The 5201-nt window shown below is 33.7% G+C and overlaps 1 protein-coding gene and 1 long non-coding RNA gene across 2 annotated transcripts in view; one reads left to right on the forward strand and one right to left on the reverse strand.

Annotated features, from left to right (window-relative positions):
• The window catches only part of LOC102672430 (basement membrane-specific heparan sulfate proteoglycan core protein-like), a 162749-nt gene that overhangs the window by 54253 nt on the left and 103295 nt on the right, over positions 1-5201 (reverse strand). The window lies entirely within an intron of this gene.
• Positions 2085-5201, forward strand: part of LOC116184981 — a 20025-nt gene continuing 16908 nt past the window's right edge. The window contains exon 1 of the long non-coding RNA XR_004149669.1: positions 2085-2218. This is a non-coding gene — a long non-coding RNA (uncharacterized LOC116184981). The remainder of the gene's footprint in view (positions 2219-5201) is intronic.

Consider the following 5201-nt stretch of genomic DNA (forward strand, 5'->3'; position numbering starts at 1 on the left):
ACTGTCAAAAGTGTCCCCTCCCTCATATTACGTTTCAGATAAACACAAACCGTGGCTGGATGCTCTTGTTTCAAGCTGACAGACCGGACTTCGCTACCACTTCAACGTGATATGAGAGTACGTCGACCACGGTGTTGTTTCAGCAATTGGATCGACGCTGGTTCATCTCGTTTTCACAATTATGTCATGCTCATTCGAGACAATCCGATCGCACGCCGTTTTGGATAGCGTTACAGTGGGAAGAGAGTACGTGTAAAGTAGATCAGGTTCGTATTTCCACCGATTTCCCGCGCTTTCGTTCGACTTTAGCCGATATTGTTACCGACCAACGGTCACACACGGTCAATTTCAAGAGAATCAAGTAGTATGTTTTTTTTTTTTTTTGTTTTGTTTCGTTTCTCGTTTTTTTTTTTTTTCATCGAGAATTCCTAAATGTATCGAATTGTTTATTTTATGTAATTCTAAACGTTGAAATTTAATTTATTTTTTTAAACAGTTATTCGTCGATTAAAGTAACGGATACTACGAACGAAATAAAAGAGAATTCTAATTTTGTGTCTTGCGGTTATTTCAAAGTTTGATTAGATAATTTTCAAACAATAGATAAATTAAGTATGATAATTCTGATTGAAAATTCCTTTTTTCAGTTCGAAAGTTTAGTTTATTAATAAATGAAACCTAACCTAATTTCGTTACCAAAAGTATATCTTCATTGCCAACAGACACCTTTTGTGGACCATAATCTCCGTTGCTCGACTATGAAGTAATACGAGATTTAAGGTGACCAAGTTGATTTCAACCTCTCTGACGAAGGTTAAGGAGAATTCCTGTTGGTTTTCATGGCAATATAGCGGCGAATGGGCAGTCAGAGTCAAGTGAGGAGATTGTGTGACAATCTCTCGTGTCAAAGCATACTTCAAGTCCCTTCACCAGACATAACCTGATCGTGCCTCGTGTTTTCCATATTCTTATTCCTTTCCACTCTTTGAATACCATAATGGATATGTCCATAGACTCGTACTCAGCAAAACTAGTTATATATCCTCGAAAACGACTTTGGAATCCATCTTTTCCATCCATTTCGAAATAATTTTTATTTCATGAAGGTAGACGAACGTTTAAAGTGATGTCGATGAACCCTTTCTCTCGTATAATATCGAAGTCATAATATAGAACGTGGAATGGATTTATATATACATATATATATATATANATAGAGAGATTAGCTTAGACTTTAACTTCAATTCTACGTTACGTATAATTTAATTTTCATTTTGTAGAATTAAAATAATTTTTCGCTCTTTTCTTTTTTTCTTTTGCGCGTATTCTAATAGTAAAACGAGAATCTAAAAATATCATTTTTAAATTTAAGAAATTACAGATAAATTTAAGGAATTTATGCGATGATTAAAAAGTTATTTTAATTCGTAATTATTCCATTACGTTTTTTAATTTTTAATTTTTTCAAAACTAAGTTTATCTAGTTTCTATAATGCAGCATTCGTTCCAATAATTTCTAATATTCAATAATTTCACGTATATACTTCTATGGATCTAAACATAGTGTGCTACAGATGAATCACTAATAAGAAGAAATCTATTTTCGAAAAATATTTATCACTCTAAAAATAAGCATTCGCGAAGTTGCCTTCCAAACTTACTTTTCCACCACGATTTCTCGTAAAATTCAAAACAATTGAATTCCATTGAAATTCAGCATTAACATCTTTATCGAGAACAAGGAAGCAGGAAGGAGAGAGCCGCGAGATGGAGTGAAATATTGAGGGAACAAGGTGTCGCGAGGATATGGAGGTGGTGTGCCAAGGTGGATGGAAAAGTTTCCCCGGTTTCCTTTCTTTTCTTTTCTTTTCTTTTTTTTTTTTTTTTTATGCTCTAAAGATGCATGAGAGCGTGTCTCGAGGCTCGAAAAACTCACGGCTTCAAGATGCATCTTTTTACAGCCGCGATTCTCTTATCACTCCCCCCACCCCTCCCGACATCCTGCCGCTCCTTCCTTCGATCATAACTATTTAAAGCACCGAGAAGTTCTGCAAAATTGCCGCTCCGCCGTGTTCCAACCACTTTGACGTCGCGAGTTTGCCAACCCAAAGGTTGATAAAACACGCAATTTTTGCAGACTTGAAACGCCATTTTACCTCCCCCCTTGGACACCGTGGATGTAATCATCGAAACCGGGTCAAAATAGCACGCAATATATGTATATGTCGCGGTATATAGATTATGTTATCATCATTCGTACCATCATTAAAAATAAAAAGGTTGTTTGTATCTTTGAATCGTCGGGTATTCGATTCGTCGAAAATCAATTGATATTTTTTTTTGTTCCTCCATAATTTTCGTTCTACTATCTATTCATCTTTTACTCTCTCATTTTTCTATATTCGTTTATAAAAATGTCAAGATCGATTAGAGAGATGATCTCCCACTTCCCGTTCTCCATCAAGAAGAAACACATAGTTTTTCGAGCACGGTAACGAGGACATTAGTATCGCGTGCAACAACCCGTGCGAAGCTGCACCGCAGCTTTTTCACTCGCATCAAGCTGGAAAAGAACATCTTCGAGAGGTATATCACGAAAGTTGAATTAATTTGTCATATACAAAGGAAGGAGAGAGGGGAGGAGGGATTTTGCTTCTTCTTCGAACAATCGTTTGCCACGTTTCTTCGAACGGCAATTAACGGATGATCCCGTGGCTCTCTCGAACAACAATTTTGGAAATTGCCCTTTTTCTTCGTAATTTTTTTCCTTCTATCCTTTTCTTTTTTTTTTTTCTTTCTTTCTTATGACACACGTTTATTAGAAAGCAGAGGAGAGAGAGCTGAAAGCATAAAGATATAGTGGGTGATGAAGAAAGAACAACCCCATGGGGACTAAACTTCCCCCGCTGGCACTCCATTAGAAGAGCACGGACGATTTAGCAGAGGGGCCGCTTGCTTTTAGGTCCAGCAATTTGATGCTGCCTTTTGCCTGTCATGTTAATATCTCAAAGCTTTATATCGAGTCGAATTTTTTCTTCACAACGACTGATGTACGTTCACTCTGTGTAAGCATTTGGGGGACACGCGTTGTTGAACACTCCGAGATGTTGTGCTTTTGTTGTTGTTTGTTATTGTTGTTGTTGAAGGAATTTTTCCTCGAGAGATAGTGGTGGTAGTTGGGCTTCTTGAGAATTTTTTTCTCTTCCTTTGCATACAAATTTGTGTTCTATCCTCCTTTAGGAAATACATTTTAACACCGTTTTTTTTTTTTTTAGAATTTTGAAACATGATAGTAGAGATTATTTAAGACTCTTTTCACGATTGGTTTTTTTTTTATTAGTGAAAATTGTTTTTTTTTTTTGGTATTGTAAAGCATTTCTTTTTTTCTCAAATTCTTTTTTTGATATGTTACACGAATTTATTTATTTATTATTACAAGTATATTTTTCTTTTTTATCTCGTTTTACAAATTTTATTGAATTTTTGTTGAATTTTATTTGTTGTTAATCAGAATCAAATTGCTTCATTAGTTAAAGAATTCTACTTTAAAATGTATTCTAAAAAACATCGATACAATAATATATATAAAACATGGTATTTGCAAACGGTCACCCATCCAAGTTCGAACCGTGACAATCGAACATTAACTTTAATTATCAAATAAGAATCAACTATACCTACGTCGCAAAGATCATTAACTCAAAATTCTCTCTTTAATATTCTATATAATGGTTCTTCTTATTAATGTCATCTCTCATTTACATTGATATTTCATTTTTTAATTTCTTTGAATATCGCATCATAGGAAATATTTTCTATACGTTTTTCTATACGGAATCTAATAAAAAATTTTTTGAAAAATTCATTTTCTTCCTTCTTATCACCTTTCCACTTAACATATGTATAGATATCTTCAAATTATATCACAACAGACTACTTATCAAAATTAATACGTATTATCTTTCGATTTCTTATCACTGATTCAAAAATAGATATTGCATTGATCCTAATCCATTCGTTGGATTAGGATAAAATGATTTTTTGAACTAATTCAAAAATCAGATTTTTTTTCAACTGTATATACATTCGAATATTCACGAAGAGGAACGAACTGCGTTTTGCAGTTCGGAAAAAGCAGCACAGTGCAGATGAGCAAGTATTCTCGCAGTACTCGCGTGATTTAGGAGATAACGAGTTCGGGGCTCGTCCTAATGAGACATGGAAACAAAAAGGGCGTGATTTCCCTTCGAGAAGCGGAAGCAGTTCTCACTCTATTTTTCCGCCTCTTTTTGCAACAATAATAATCGTCGAACAACAATAATAAAAATCGCAAAAATCGATCTCTTTCTATCGTAAATAAAATATTACAATATGAATGATAATTATTTTTGAAGTTAGAATTTTTATTATTATACATTTTCAGTTGTATTAAAGGAAAAAAAAAGAAGAAGAAAATGAAGAAGATGCGTTTCTTCTTCTCTCCAAAGATCGAATAAAAAATTTGAAATTTAATTCTTACATTGATAAATATACAAAACGTATAAAACTTCAAGAGTAGAATTTTATTAAAAAAAAAAAAACTTATCTCTATACTTTCCTCAATTTTAAATCGTCGATTTATAATTAATAATTAAAATAATATATATATATATATATACACATACACATATATATCTCACAGTTACACGGAATACTAATGGTTTCAGAAGAATTACCATCGATCTAGCGGGCAAATTTGCATGAAAAATCGCCCCTCGATGGGCAACGGGCGAGCCAACGTTTCCAACGGGACAGTTGCGATATATGAACGCGGCATATAAAGTACAATCGCGTCATACATCCGAGAACGTTCTCTTCCCCCTAACCACCAGGGATTCGACATATTTTAGCGGCCGATTTGCAATTTAAACGTTATAATTAATCACCGTACATATAGTCGTATATACTTGGCTAAATCAGAGATCCAAGATAATAATTGTTCAAAATTATTTTTACGAAAAATTCCAGATCTTTTTTTCTTTTTTATATCTTTAATTTTATTTTTCTTTTTTATCTCTTTCCTTTAACATTCTCGCATCGAAGGATATATCGAAGCTTTTTTTCTTGTCGCACACGTGACATCACAACTTTTCCTCGGTTCCTTTGCATCGTGTATGATACATAGAAAAAAAAAAAAAAATATTAAAAGAAAGGAGAAAAGA

This window comes from Apis dorsata, unplaced genomic scaffold, assembly GCF_000469605.1.
Source record: "Apis dorsata unplaced genomic scaffold, Apis dorsata 1.3 scaffold_5, whole genome shotgun sequence".
Taxonomy (NCBI): Eukaryota; Metazoa; Arthropoda; class Insecta; order Hymenoptera; family Apidae; genus Apis; species Apis dorsata.